At 39.2% G+C, this 14992-nt stretch overlaps 1 pseudogene; it reads left to right on the top strand.

The window, feature by feature from the left end:
- Positions 1-7108: 7108 nt before the first annotated feature.
- On the top strand, positions 7109-14591 carry LOC129475296 (mediator of RNA polymerase II transcription subunit 28-like; annotated as a pseudogene).
- The last annotated feature ends 401 nt before the right edge of the window (positions 14592-14992 follow it).

The raw sequence follows: 14992 nt of genomic DNA, 5'->3' as shown, positions 1-14992 counted from the left end.
TGGAAATTAAACAAGATATTCTTAAATAACCAATGGGTCAAGGAAGAAATGACAAGAGAAATTTTAAAATATCTTAAGACAAATGAAAGTGAAAAGTCAACATTTAAAAAATGAAATACAGTGAAAGCAGCACTAAAAGGGAAATTTATAGCTATAAGGACATTAAAAAAGAAGAAAAATCTTAAATCAACAACCTAACTTTAAATGTTAAAGAACTAGAAAAGAAGAACACATTAAACCCAAACATAGCAGAAAGAAAGAAATAATAAACATAAGAGCAGTGATAAATAAAATAAAGAATAGTAAAACAACAGAGAAATTAACAAAATTAAGAGTTGATTCTTCAAAAGAATTAACATTGACAAATTTTCAGTTAGATTGACTAAAAAAAATGAGAGTGGACTCAAATAACTAAAATTATAAGTGAAAGAGGAGACATTACTACTCATTTTAAAGAAATAAAAATTATTATGAGAGTACATGTATATAAACAATTATATACCAATAACTTGGCAAACTAGATGAAATGGACAAATTTCTAGAAACATGCAAGCTACCAAGACTGAATCATGAAGAAATGGAAATTTTGAACAGATCTGTGACTAGTAAGGAAATTAAATCAGTAATCAAAGTCCTCCCAACAAAGAAAAGCTCAGGAACAGCTGGCTTCACTGATGAATTCTACCAAACATTTAAAGGATAATTAACACCAATCTTCCTCTAACTCTTCCAAAAAGATTGAAAAGGAAGTAACACTATCAAACTTCTTCTATGAGGCCAGCATTACCCTGATACCAAAGCTAGACAAAGACTCTACAGGAAAATTATATACAATATCCCTGATCCTCAACAAAATTTGAGCAAACCAAATTCAACTGTAAAGGAATTATATACCATGAGTGAGTCATTCCTGGAATGCAAGGATGGTTCCCCAATTGAAAATCAATGTAATGCACCACATTAACAGAATGAAGAACAAAAACCTCATGATCATCTGAATTGATGTGGAAAAAGCAGTTGACAAAACTCAACACCATTTAATGATAAAAATACTCAACAAACTGGTAATATGAGAAACTACTTCAACATAATAAAGAACATTTATAAAAAGCCCCCATTTGACAACATACTCAGTAGTGAAAGACTGAAAGCTTTTTCTCCACAAGAATAGAAGTGACACAAAGATACCCACTTTCATCAATTCTATTCAACATAGTACTGGAAGTTTTAGCCAGAGAAATTTAACAAGAAAACCAAGAAGAAAAAAGCATTCAAATTTTAGAGGAAGAAGTAAAATTATCTGTTTGTAGACAATATAATCTCATATGTAGAAAACCCTAAAGATTTCACATGCACACATGAAACTCTGTTAGAACTATTATAGGAGGTGGTTCACACTTGTAATCCCAGCACTTTGGAAGGTCAAGGTGGGTAAATTGCTTGAGCCCAGGAGTTTGAAACCAGCCTGGGCAACATGGCAATATCCCATCTCCACAAAAATATAAAAAATTAGCTGGGTATGGTGGCATGTTCCTGTATTCCCAGCTGCTTGGCAGGCTGAGGCAGGAGGATCACCTGAGCCTGGAGGTCGAAGCTGCAGTGAGCTGTGATCATGCCACTGCCCTCCAGCCTGGGTGACAGAGCTAGAGCCTGTCTTAAAAAAAAAAAAAGGAACAGGCCAGGTGTGGTGGCTCACACTTGTAATCCCAGCACTTTGGGAGGCTGAGGCAGGTGGATCATGAGGTCAGGAGACTGAGACTATGGTGAAACCCCGTCTCTACTAAAAATAAAAAAAAAATTAGCCGGATGTGGTGGCCGGCACCTGTAGTCCCAGCTACTCAGAGAGGCTGAGGCAGGAGAATGGTGTGAACCTGGGAGGCGGAGGTTGCAGTAAGCAGAGATCACGCCACTGCATTCCAACCTGGGCGACAGAGTGAGACTCCATCTCAAAAAAAAAAAAAAAAAGTAACTAATATAAAATAATTCAGCACAGTTGCAGCATACAAAACCAACACACAAAAATCAGTTGTATTTCTTCACATAAACAATGAAAAATCTGAAAAGAAAGAAAATTAAGAAAACAATTCCATCTACGATAGAATCAAGAAGAGCAAAATACTTAGGAATAAATGTAACAAAAAAGGCAAGAGACTTCTACATCAAAAAACTGCAAAATATTGCTGAAAGAAATTAAAGACACACGTAATGAAAAGATATCCCTTGTTCATGGATTGGAAGACTTAATAATGTTAAGATGTCAATACTACTCAAAGTGATCTACAGATTCAGTACAATCCTTATCAAAATACCAATGATTTTTTTTACAGAAATAGAAAAATCTATTCTATAATTCATATAAAATCTCAAGGAACCATGAACAGTCAAAATAATCTTGGAAAAGAACAATGAAGTTTAAGGCCTTACACTTCCTGATTTCAAAACTTACAACAAAATTACAGAAATCAAAACAGTGGGGTATTGCCATAAAGACAGACATATAGATCAACAAAATAGAATAGAGAGCCCTCAAATAAGCTTATATATAATCAAATGCTTTTTGCCAATGCTGCCATGACCATTTGAAGGGGGAAAGAATAGTCTTCATTCTTTTCCATATGCATATACAGTTTTCCCAACAGTTTGTTGAAAAGACAGTTGGGAAAACTGTATATGCATATGGAAAAGAATGAAGTTAGAATTTTGCCTTATACCAGTCACAAAAATTAACTCAAAATGTATCAAAGACCCAAACATTAGAGCTAAAACTGAAGTCTTCTAAAGTCTTAAAATAAAATGTAGGGGAATACCTTCAATGACATTGGATTTGGCAATGATTTCTTGAATATGACACCAAAAGCAGAGGCAACAACAAAAAAAATAAACTGAATTACATTAAGATTAAAAACATATGTGCACTAAAGGGCAGTATCAACAGAATGAAAAGGCAACCCATGAAATGAGAGAAGATTTGCAAATAATATATATGATAAAAGGTTAATGTCCAGAAGATATTAAAAAACTATATCTAAAGAACAAAAAAATCAAACAACCCAATTTAAAACTAGGGAAATGAATTGAATAGATATTTCTCCAAAGAAGACATAGGAATACAAAAAGCACTTGAAGATATTCCCAACATCAGTAATTATAAGAGAAATGCAAATCAAAACCACAACAAAATACCACCTCACACCCATTAGAAAGGCTACTATTAAAAAATCAAATAACAAGTGTTGTTGAGGATGTAGAGAAATTGGAACTCTTGTCCATTATTGGTGGGAATGTAAAATGGTGCAGCCACTAGAGAAAACAGTATGGTGGTTCCTTAAGAAATTAAAAAATAGAATTACCATACCATCCAGCAATTCATCTCCTGGATATACATCCAAAAGAATCGAAAGCAAATGGTGAGTTTCATGTTTTATAGATATTTTTGAAAAATATTATTTTTTTTTAACTTTTATTTTTGGTCCAGGGAAACGTGCAGATTTGTTATACAAGTTCATTGGGTGTCATGGGGGTTTGGTGCACAAATTACTTTGTCACCCAGGTAATAAGCATAGTATCTAGCAGGTAGTTTTTCAATCCCCACCCTCCTCTCACTATCCACTCTCAAGTAGGCCCCAGTGTCTGTTGTTCCCTTCTTTATGCCCATGTGTACTCAGTGTTTAGCTCCCGCTTATAAGCAAGAACATTCAGTATTTGGTTTTCTCTTCCTTAATTAGTTCACTTAGGATAATGGCCTCCAGATCCATCCATGTGCTGCAAAGTACATGATATCATTCTTTTTCAGGGCTGTGCGTTTGAGAGGAAGATGAATTCTGCTATTGTTTCAAATAATTTCTTGATTTCTGTCTTAATTTAATTGTTTGCTCAAAAGTCATTCAGGAGCAGGTTCCTTAATTTCCAAATAATTATGTGGTTTTGAGCAATCTTCTTACAATTGATTTCTATTTTTATTGCACTGTGGTCTGAGAGTGTGGTTGGTATGATTTCAGTTTTTTGCATTTGCTGAGCATTGTTTCATAACTGATTGTGTGGTTGATTTTAGAGTATGTGCCACATACAGATGAGATGAATGTATATTCTGAGGTTTTAGGATGGAGAGTTCTGAAGATGTCTGTTAGGTCTATTTGGTTAAGTGTTGAGTTCAGGTCCCAGATATCTTCATTAGTTTTCTGCCTCAATGATCTGTCTAATACGGCCAGTGGGGCATTGAAATTGCCCACTCTTATGACGTGGTTATCTAAGTCTCTTCAGAGGTCTCTAAGAACTCACTTTATGAATCTGGGTGCTTCTGTGATGGGTGCATATATATCTAGGATAGTTAGGTCTTCATGTTGAATTGAACCCTTCACCATTACATAATGCACTTCTTTGTCTTTTTTGATAATTGTTGCTTTAAAGTCTGTTTTGTGTGAAATTGGAACAGCAACCCCTCCTTTTTTCTGTTTTCCATTTTCTTGGTAGATGTTTCTCCATTCCTTTACTTTGAGCCTATGGGTGTCATTGCATGTGAGATGGGTCTCTTGAAGACAGCCTACAGTTGGGTCTTGCCCCTTTATTCAACTTGCCACTCTGCCTTTTAACTGGGGCATTTAGCCCATTTATATTCAAAATTAATACAGATATATGTGGATTTGTTCCTGTCATACTGTTGTTAACAGGTTATTGTGCAGACTTGTTTGTGTGGTTGCTTAATAGTGTCAATGGTCTATGTACTTAAGTGCATTTTTGTGGTGACTGGTAATGGTCACTCCTTTCCACAGTTAGCATTCCCTTCAGGACCTCTCTTATAAGGCAGGTCTGGTGGTAACAAATTCCTTCAGTATTTGCTCGTCTGAAAAGGATCTTATTTCTCCTTTATGAAGCTTATTTTGGCTGGATATAAACTTCTTGGTTGGAATTTCTTTTCTTTAAGAATGCTGAATATAGGCCCTCAGTCTCTTCTGGTGTGTAGGGTTTCTTCTACTTCTTTTTTTTTTGAGATGGAGTTTCACTCTTGTTGCCCAGGCTGGAGTGCAATGGTGCAATCTCAGCTCACCGCAACCTCTGCCTCCCAGGTTCAAGCAATTCTCCTGCCTCAGCCTCCCGAGTAGCTGGGAGTACAGGCATGTGCCTCCATGCCTGGCTAATTTTGTAGTTTTAGTAGAGACAGGGTTTCTCCATGTTGGTCAGGCTGGTCTCAAAATCCCGACCTCAGGTGATCCACCCACCTCAGCCTCCCAAAGTGTTGGGATTACAGGCGTAAATCACTGCGCCCAGTAGCTTGTAGAGTTTCTGCTGAGAGGTCCACTGTTAGCCCAATACAGTTCCCTTTTTAGGTAGCCTGTCCCTTCTCTCTAGCTGCCTTTAATATTTTTTCTTTCATGTCATCTTTGGAGAATATGTTTTCCAAGTTGCTTCCTCTCCCTCTCTTTCAGGGATGTCAATGAGTCACAGGTTTGGTCTCTCTGCATAATCTCATATTTCTCTGAGGTTTTGTTCATTCTTTATTATTATATTTCCTAATTTTTGTCTGACTGAGTTAATTCAGAGAACTGGTCTTTGGGCTCCGAGATTCTTTCCTCAGCTTGGTCTATTCTGCTGTTAACTCTTGGAATTGTATTATGAAATTTCTGAAGTAAGTTTTTTGGCTCTATCAAATCAATTTGGTTCTTTCTTAAAATGGCCATTTCATCTTTCAGCTCCTGTATTGTTTTATTGTATTCCTTAGATTCCTTGGGCTGGGTTTCAACTTTCTGCTGAATGTTGGTGATCTTCCTTCCTATTTAATATTCTGAATTCTGTCTGTCATTTCAATCATTTCAGCCTGGTTAAGAACCATTGCTGGGGGGCTAGTGTGGTCATTTGAAGGTAAGAAGACACTCTGGATTTTTGAGCTGCCAGAGTTCTTTTGGTGGTTCTTTCTCAACTGTGTGGGCTGATGTTCCTTCAGTCTCTGAAATTGCTGTCCTTTGGATGGGTTTTTTTGCTTTTATCTTCTTTGATGTCCTTGGGGATTTTATTGTGGTATAAGGTGGGTTCAGCTAACTGACTTCATTTCTAGAAGATTTAGGAGGCCAAGTCTCAGTTCAGCACCCCTTATCTGCATGCTCTAACTCTAGGGGTCTGGTTTGAGACCCTTGGCTTTGTTCTCTAGCCCCTTGAGGTTAGGAACCTGCTGTGCCGGAGGGGCCAAGGTGTTCCTCGTCCACTGGCCATAACAATGTAGGTGGTGCCAGCCAAAGCACTTTGTCTGGGTGGTGGCAGCAGGATCCATGCTCGCTTGTGTGTGCCAGTAGCCATGGTAGCATGGTAGGGTTCATGCACTTCAGCTGGTGCAGGGCACTGGGGAGAGCAGGGCATTGTTCTTGCACACACTTGATGTAGCAGTAGCAGCAGCAGGGGTGGGGTGCTGGTGGGAGTGGGGTTGCTGGCATCTGTGTGGGTGTTCACATGGGTGGCAGCTGTGGCATGATCAGGGTGGGGTTGCCAGTGTTTGTGTGTGCATTTGTGCTGGCAGTGATGGTTTGGTGGGGTGCCTGTGTGTCAGCAGGCAGGGGGACATTGTGGTGTGCTTGCACTGGCAGTGGTGGTGCAGAGAGGTACATGCTGGCAAAGTGGTGGTGGGAGGCCATGGGTGAGTGCATGCTGGCAAAGCGCTAAGGGCAGGCCAAGGTGCAGGGATCCTGTGTGTAGGCTGGTACGTGTCAGTGGGGGCTGGTCTGCTGGCGTTCTCCAATGATCAGTCACGGTCTTCCAGCAAAGAAGCTAGGATGAGGGCCCCTGGGAAGCACTCTGGTTGGGCATGTGGCTGCAAGTGGGTGTGGCCAGACTGGGGTCCCAGGAGAGGCCAGCAGATGGTGGGGCACTCAGGCAAGACCGCCCAGCTCTGCCCAGGTCTGGCCGTCACCCTAAGGCTGAAGTCACCTAGAGGAGCACAGAGAAACTTGGGGGAGGGGTGTTCCTGGTCGTGCTCCGCTGCAGATGTTCTTGCACCAAATGCTCTGGGCTCCACTCAGGCTGGAGTCCTGCCCCTGCCACCTCTCTAAGCAGCTCTTCCTGTGAGCTCAAGAGTCCGTGTGTCTTTTGGGGTTTTCTGCTGCTAGAATTCCAGAAGTCGTCCATGGCAAAAGCAAGCCATTTCCCACCTGTTCAACTCATCCCTTCCCCAGGGGTCACTGGGACCCAGGAAGGAATTCTGGTACTTAGCAGCAATGTGCAGCCTTCCCAGCTTCCTCCCCCTTCAGGCCAACATCTGCGAACTTCTGTCCACTCTCAATGCCTTCCCTCTGAATATCTGCTTAGCGTGTGTGTCAGTGTTCCTGATGTCCTGGTCTCTCGCTGGGAGATGTTCTTCCTGGCTGTGTCTAGTTGACCATCTTGGCTCCTCCTTCCTATATTTTATCACAATAAAAAAACTCATCAATAATTTCACGTTATTGTTTAGAACTCAAAATATTGGGCAGGAGGATTATATTATTACTGATATAGTTTAGACTTACTGGCTCATGGCAATAATAAAAATAGGATTGTTGTAGTTGATTTTATTGTTGTTGTATTCTCAACAGACAATACACTCCATTACTGCTTGCATCCAGATCATATTGCTTTCCACCACCCAACCCTCCGTACACCACTACTGTTCAGTAGTCATTTATTGATGAAAGAAGGCATCCTGAAGGTACATTAAAATATGACTCCCCATGGATGAGGGATTCTCAACTATTATATTTGAGAAGTTACCCTTTTATTTTCTAAATTCGCCCAACAAAGTCCTTTGGTCAAGGATTCTTCGTGCCTCTGAAATACCTTGTGTGAATAGACAAGGCCCCTTCTCTTGTGGAGTCTGCATGCCTTGTATACAGGAGAGGCAAAGTTTTTAGATCACCAGACTAGTAATAGAGCAGGGAGTAAAGGGGGATGAAGAAATTTATGGAAACTCTTGAGGAGGAACCATGCTGGTGGTCTCCTCCTACATCCCTTTACATTTAGAAGAGTCATAGATAGTCAGTCATGAATATCCATCAGATACCATTCTATCTTTGGTAGAGTTGAGAGATGGATAGATTTATCACAAAGTAGTAGATCAGGGTCCTTCCTCTTATTTTTACAGGTTTCAAATAGATACTAATGCACTGAATTCAAATCAAAGCTCCATATTCCCCCCACATCACTGATGTATTAATATTTCTGTTTATCGTATTAGCATTTACAGCCTGTTAATCTTTTTTGTGGGTTGCATTAGCAAACAGACCCATGTCAAAACCAGAATGAATAGTGGCTTCCCATCTCACTCAGAGTAAAAGCATGTAAGGCCCTATACCATCTGCACCCCTTTCCACCAAAACAAAGCTTACACACATGCACACATACACACACACACAATACAACTCTTTCCCTTCAACTCTCTCCCTCTCTTACTTCTGCTCTTACTAGGTACATTGCCTAATCTGCTGTTCCTTGAGCTTGCCAGGCATAACCTTGCCTCAGGGCCTTTGCACTAACTGTTCCCTCTGCCTAGAACACTCTTCTTCCAGATATCTAAATAGATCACTTCTTCACATTTTTGCTGAAATGTCACCTCAATGAGGTCAACTCATCAAAGTTAAAGCTCCCCTCCCCGCCCCACATACACAATTTCTACTCTCTTCCCTGCTGAATTTATCTCCATAGCATGTATCATCATCTAATAAAGTATTTTTCTCCCCTTACTACTGTGTAAGCTGCACGAAGGCAGGAATTTTTGTCTATTTTGTTTACTGCCATATCCCTAGCATAGAGAACATACCTGACCAAAAAAAAGGGTACTCATTAAATATCTGTTGAATGAATAAATAGATAGGAAAAGAAAAGGAAAAAATAAAAGAAGAAAAGAGAAGAAAAAAACACTTCAGAAGATATTCCAGATTCAAGAAGATACAGACAAATAGTGGTCAACACACCAGTTTTCTTCCTGCTCTCATTTTTGCTTCCTCTGATGGGCTAGGTAAGGAAGATAAGAATAAATAAGACATTTGTAAGAGCACTTAAAAATTCCAAAGAGCTATTTTTTTTTTTTAAATGGAGTCTCACTTTGTCACCCAGGCTGGAGTGCAGTGGCACAATCTCGGCTCACTGCAGCCTCTGCATCCCAGGTTCAAGCCATTCTCCTGCCTCAGCCTCCTGAGTAGCTGGGATTACAGGTGCACAACATCATGTCTGGCTAATTTTTGTATTTTTAGTAGAGACGGGGTTTCATCATATTGGCCAGGCTCGTCTCAAACTCCTGACCCTAAGTGATCTGCCCTCCTCGTTCTCCCAAAGTGCTGGGATTACAGGCATGAGCCACTGCACCCAGCCCAAAGTCCTTTTATATACAATGTCTGGTTTGATCAAAATGTTGGACTACATTCCTGGAGACGAGGTCTACTGGTAGAATGTGACAATTTTATGGTTGCATTTTAGTTCTCATTTAAACGACTTAAATTCCTGCAAGAAACAGCCCATTTACTTTTCAGAGAGCCAAGACTTTCCACTTATTTTGTCTTAAGGAATCTGCGTTCCTCACTGTTTTCTATTTAGTCCTGCCTTTATGCCTTTACTCGTGCTGTTCCTCTCATAAGAAAGGCTTTCCCCGTCTATCTATCTAAATGCTATGCATTCTTCACGGTCCATGTTGACAGGGTGGATGAGGAGCAACATACTAGTATGCATTAATAAATGAATTCTATTATTCTTCGATTACAAATTTCACCTGCATAACCTGCTTCTTGTAATGTGAAGAGAACTTTTAAATATAGCATTCACTGGGAGGGAAATGCTTTGTCAGCTGTTTTCTCAATGCCCAGTGGTTTCACCATGAACCATTCCTGGCACATGGTGGGTACTCAATTAATATTTGATACTTGAATAAGCGAATGATTCTGAGTCTCTGTATAGTCAGAATCCAGCTTAATTATGCCTTGAACCATTAAGAAATGAAACTGCATCAGAGCTCATACACTGAGTTAGAAAGCCAGCACAATTCTATGACAAGGCATATTTTCATATTCCCACATCCTCTCAACATACAGCCTCCTAATTGCCTTCTGCACTACCCCACAGTATGCACATAATGCCATGCAATGGGCTTGCTTTGTGCAGATCTCCTTTATGTGTAACCATGGCAATGCTGTCTACTTCATACTTGAAGTGTCTGGAGGACTATGGCTGTGAATGTTAACTCACTGTATGATGACTTAATGACTTGCTTCGCATGCAGAAGGGCCCAGTACATTTTGGATTTTTTAACCCATCATAATCAGAACACTTCCTCTGTTTCTTCCATGAAGTAAAACACCTATTTACCAAATAGGCTAGAATAAAAATTCTAGACTCCCCAAACTGACGTATGAAGACAATGTCTGGCTCTAAAATCTGAGGATAAAAGACTCAGGGATTGTCCTCAGAGCTTCTATTATCATCTGATATCTAGACATTGGCAGTGGAATTCCTGTCACCATTTTGCACAGAAAGAATCATGTTATGGCAATGCTAAAAGTACAGAGGATACAAATGTAGTGCACCCTGTACATTTTGTCTCTCACAGGTTCTAGCTATGACATGGTGTGGCCAAGTTCTCCATGCAAGAAGGCATATTTCCCTCCAGGGTTTGCATTTATTTTTCATGTGAATATTTGGATGCTTCCAGAATCCCACCCATATGCCACTAATCTGATCGATTTTAAGCCAACTCTTCCTTTACTGTTAATTGGAAATAGAAAGTATGCCGAAATACCAAATAAGGCAAGCCATCTTTTAAAACACACACACACACACACACACACACATTTCCATATTCTGACAAACTATACAAGATTTTGAAATCAAACCCACATCTCACTTTTGATCTGTTCATGATTATGTCATTATGTAAACACTTTGTGAGAAATTCATAGATAGTTTATGTTAAAAATAACTCAAATTTCAATTGCAATTCAATTAGTTTCTTTATAAACCTATTGCAGGCAAATTTTCATAGAAGTTTTTATAATTTCCTTTAGGAAGAATATACAGAATGTGGAAGTAGTCTAAAACTCAGATCAAGAACAAAACTGGTATGTTTTAGATTAACTTTAAAAAGTAATAAAAAGAAGTCCAAGTTAGGGAAAGTTGATACATTATTCTAAACTTATAGCATCTTCAAAGAAAGGTGAAATACAATTTGGTTCATTGTTGTGTCAGTCTTAATTTTTACTTGGAATATAGCTTATGTGTTGCAATTTCAGCACTATATAGAATCTAAATTCTTCACGGCAGAATTTCTTTTATTAACTATGTAACTTACCTTCTTTAAAACATTGTGTATATTTATGATTCTTTGTATATATCGTTCTAGAAATGGTGATTCATACTTTAAAATTTTTCTTAATTTTGTTTCTTATTCAGTGAGAACATTGAAAAGAATAATAATATGGCTTATCGTGTTTGGCTTCTAAAATAAAGATTTTCACTGACAAAGACATTCTAGCCCACAGCTGGGTTACCAAAACAAACAAGTAAGAAGCACAAATAGGTAACTTATTCACTGCTTTAAAAATAAATGATTTTCCATTATAAGATGAAGTGTCAAAAAATAATGAGGGGATAACATCAGTGAAAATGTTGGAGTAAGGAACTCTGAAATTTTGCTCCTCCATAAAAGCAATGTGAAAACCAACCAAAATTGTTAAAATCAACTTTTTCAGTACTCTGGAAACTAACCAATGGCTTTAGCCACATGGGAAGTGTTTAGTCAAGAAAAACAGCTGCATCTCAATAAAAACACTAGCCCTATCATCTGTTTCCATGCTCCACGCCACCATGAAAAGTAACAGCCTGCCTTCCCAGTACTAGAGAAAGTAGAGCAGAGCTAGAGATTAGGAGTCACTACCAAATGGCTCCTTGGAAGGTACTGCTTGAAAGGCTTGTCATTATTAGAGCTCACTGAAACTCTCCTAATGCTACACATTTCTACCCAGATGGTGGAGGGGCATTTCTCAAATGTTTTAACATCACAGTTGCCTGAAGTGATGGATAACAGTTAAGGCAAACAATAAACTAGCCAGGAAGCTTAAAAGAAAAAGCTGAGGAATGAGATGCTTGTAGGGGTTTTGAAAAGTTTCAACATATTCTTGGGAATCTAAAAGGTCACAAATGTGTGTAGGGCTTTTCAGAAGCTCAGGAGAGACTTACAATGACTGTAATCGTTCATCTCTGACTGAACATAAGGCTCTGCACAAGCAGGAAGTGAAGGCTAAAACAGAGTTGTAAACTGATTGGTAGAGTGTTGAAGGCATGCCCCAACACACACACATACGGGGCCCCTATGACTGGAAGACTTGAAGACTTCTTGGTTCTAGGCATTTAAGAAAAATGCTGTCTAATCATTATCTGACCACTAAGCTAAGTAAGGGGAGACTTTAGTGGCCACAAATGCAAAGATAAAGAATTTACAACATTACTTCATAAGTAATTAAACAGCTACTTAAAGCAGCAACAAGAAACCCTGGGAGGGTAAGGGACTGATTTTCAGAGTTGTCACATTGTATTCTTTGAAATGTCCAGTTTTCAACAAAAGAATTAGAAGATGTGCAAAGAAACAAGGAAGTATGGCCCACACACAGGAAAATAAGCAACCAATAGAAGCTGTCACTGAGGAAATCCAGACATTGGACTTACTAGGTAGACTTCAAAATGGCTATTTTAAATATTTTCAAAGAGCCAAAGGAAAACATGCCTGAAGAACTAAAGGAAAATATGAGAAAATTGTCTCACCAAATAGAAAATAAAAAGAGACAGGAATAATAAAAAGAAACCAAATAGAAATTCTGGAGCTTAAAAATTACAATAACTGACAGGAAATAATCACTAGAGGAACTAATAGCAGATTTGAGCAGGCAGAAGAAACAATCAAAGAACATAAAGTGCGATTACATTATCCTTAGCAAACTAATGCAGAAACAGAAAACCAAATACTGCATGTTCTCACTGATAAGTGGAAACTGAATGATGAGAACACATGGACACATGGGGAGAACACCACAAAACGGGGCCTGTTGGAGGGTGGGAAATGGGGGTAGGGAGAGCATCAGGAAGAACAGCTAATGGATGCTGGGCTTAATACCTGGGTGATGGGCTGATCTGTGCATCAAACCACCATGGCACATGTTTCCCTATGTAACAAACCAGCACATCCTGCACATGTATGCTGGAACTTAAAATAAAAGTTGGGAATTAAAAAAAGAAAGAGAGAGATCAATGAAAATTATCCATTCTGAGGTATAGTGATAAAAAAAAAAAAAAAGAATGAAGAAAAATGAGCAGAGTCTCAGAGACCTGCTCTGTGATGTGGGATACCATGAAGCATAGCAATATATGCATAATGGGAGGGCCAGGAGGAAAGAAAAAAGAGAAAGAAATAGAAACATATTTGAATAAATAATGGCCCCAAGCTTTTCAAATTGGTTTTAAAACATTAATCTGTGCATCCAAGAAGCCAACAAACTTCAAGTAGAATAAGCTCAAAGAGACCCACACCTACAAACATTATAATTAAACTATTGAAAGCCAGAGAAAAGAGAGAATCTTGAAAGGAGCAAGAGAGCAACCACTCATCACATACAAGTGATCCTCAGTAAGATGAACTCATCAGAAACCACAGAGGCCAAAAAACATTGGGCTGACATAATCAAAGCACTGAAAGAAAAATTATAAACCAAAATTCCTGTTTGTAGCAAAACCATAATTAAAAAACGTAGGAGTAATTAAGACAGTCCTAGATAAATAAAAACTGAGAGTTTGCCACTAGCAAACCTGCACTAAAGAAACACTGGCCGGGCACATGGCTCACTCTTATAATCCCAGCACTTTGGGTGGCTGAGGTGGGAGGATCGCTTAAGCTCAGGAGTTAGAGACCAGCTTGGGCAACACAGTGAGACCTCATCTCAAAAAAAAAAAAAAAAAGAAGAAGAAATGCTAAAGGAACTTCTGAAAGGACACTAGACAATACCTAGAATTTATACCTAATTTACTTGAGGAAATAAAGACCCTATCATTCCAGACAGGCGGCTCCACTAGGTAGTATGTTCTCTGGGCAGCCACCAGGGGCCCGACCACCCCTGACAGGCCTCCTAGGCTAGGCTTCACTTCTCAGGTGCTCCAAGCCCTTCTAATAGTACTTTGGCGGATGACTTGGAGTCATCTTTCAAGGTTTGCTTTGTTTCTCTGATGAGTCAGGACTGTGTCAATGGCACTGATCAGGAAGAAATTCGAACTGGTGTTAATTAGTGTATCCAGAAGTTTCTGGATACTGCAAGAGAGACAATGTTTGCTTTGTTTTGTTTTGTTTTGTTTTTCCTAAAAAAAGATCGCAATTATCTGTCCAGAAACCAGAGCAAGTTATCAAAGAGGATATCTCAGAACTATGGAATGAATTACAGCATTAAGATGCACTGGTCCAGAAGCATTTGACAAAGCTGAGGCATTGGCAGCAGGTGCTAAAGGACATCAACATGCAGCACAAAAAGCCAGCCGACATCCCTCAGGGCTCTTTGGCCTACCCTGAGCAGGCATCTGCCAATATCCCTCCACCTCTGAAGTCAACCTGAGCAAAGGGCAAAGGCTGTTAGCCTGAGAGAGGGCTGGTGTGCAAGGTTTGCCGCACATCCCTTCTTGTGGACTTGGCATTTGGGAAGAAGTCTTTGCCAGAGAAGGAGTTGATGTTAGTTTTCTGCTCCCACCAAAAATTTTTCCACTATTGTTACAAGCTGTTAATTTCTTGAGCACTCTATAAAATGTCTATAGCTTGGGTAAACCAAGTAAATTCTTTTTTTGTCTAGCAAAGTTTAGAGTGTTAGTGTGATGACACCGATTCATTTTTATGGTTGTTGTGCTTATTTTTAAATTTTTGTATGACTTATCATCTTTTCATGTGTGTTTCCCATTGTTTGTTTGATCTGACGGAAAAATTATAATAGCCTGAGAATCAGAGGATGAGGATTTTTGTTGT

Source organism: Symphalangus syndactylus, chromosome X (assembly GCF_028878055.3).
Source record: "Symphalangus syndactylus isolate Jambi chromosome X, NHGRI_mSymSyn1-v2.1_pri, whole genome shotgun sequence".
Taxonomy (NCBI): Eukaryota; Metazoa; Chordata; class Mammalia; order Primates; family Hylobatidae; genus Symphalangus; species Symphalangus syndactylus.
The sequence above is the reverse complement of the archived record's forward strand: the minus strand, read 5'-3'. Positions and strand labels throughout refer to the sequence as shown.